This window comes from Dipodomys ordii, unplaced genomic scaffold, assembly GCF_000151885.1.
Source record: "Dipodomys ordii isolate 6190 unplaced genomic scaffold, Dord_2.0 Scaffold180, whole genome shotgun sequence".
NCBI classification, from domain to species: Eukaryota; Metazoa; Chordata; class Mammalia; order Rodentia; family Heteromyidae; genus Dipodomys; species Dipodomys ordii.
The window spans coordinates 1161059-1162024 of record NW_012267396.1 but is presented as its reverse complement, the minus strand read 5'-3'; the positions used below and the strand labels follow the sequence as shown (position 1 = coordinate 1162024).

The 966-nt window shown below is 49.1% G+C and overlaps 1 protein-coding gene across 1 annotated transcript in view; it reads left to right on the top strand.

Moving 5' to 3' along the window:
- Dock6 (dedicator of cytokinesis 6) overlaps nt 1–966 on the top strand; it is a 75262-nt gene that overhangs the window by 56744 nt on the left and 17552 nt on the right. The window lies entirely within an intron of this gene.

Sequence of the window (966 nt, the reverse complement as noted above, 5' to 3'; positions counted from 1 at the left end):
AAGCGCTCTACCACTGAGCCACCTTCCCAGCCCTCAAGTATTGATTTAATACCAGAGTTTCAGCTTAGAGCTTTCGCCTTTCTAGCAAGGCCCTCTACCTCTGGTGCCATGCTTCCGCCACCTTTGTTTTTTTAACTGTAGTTACTTTTTGTATAGGGTTTCATGTTTTTGCTCAAGGCAGGCATCAGGTTCTGATCCTCTTACCCCTGCCTCCCTGCTTTACTGGCCCAATGGATGCTACCACGCTTGGCTTATTGATTGAGATGGAGTTGTGCTACTTTGTTTTGTGTGCTGGTCCTGGGACTTGAACTCAATGCCCCAGCCCTGTCCCTTAGCTTTTTTTTTTGCTCAAGGCTAGTGCTCTGCCACTTGAGCCATAGCTCCACCTTTGGCATTTTTAGTGGTTAATTGGAGATAAGAATCTTACAGACTTTCCTGCTTAGGGTTGGCTTCAGGTCATGATCTTCAGATCTCAGTCTCTTGAGTAGCTGGGATTACAGGTATGCTTCACAGACACTCGGCTATATTTTTCTTTTTAGTGGTGTTAGGGAGCAAACCTTCAGCCTCATGATTGCTAGGCAAGTGCTATACCACTGAGCTCCTTTTCTTTTTTTTTGGTCGGTCATGGGGCTTGAACTCTGGGCCTGGGCGCTGTCCCTCAGCTCTTCAGCTCAAGGAGAGCGCGCTACTACTTGAGCCACAGCGCCACTTCCGGTTTTCTGGTGGTTTATTGGAAATAGGAGTCTTACGGTCTTTCCTGCCTGGGCTGGCTTTGAACTGCGATCCTCAGATCTCAGCCTCCTGAGTAGCTAGGATGACAGGTGTGAGCCAACAGCGCCTGGCTTGAGCTACTTTCTTTTTTTTTTTTTTGTTGGTTGTGGGGCTTGAACTCTGGGCCTGGGCGCTGTCCCTCAGCTCTTCAGCTCAAGGCGAGCGCTCTACCACTTGAGCTACAGCGCCACTTCC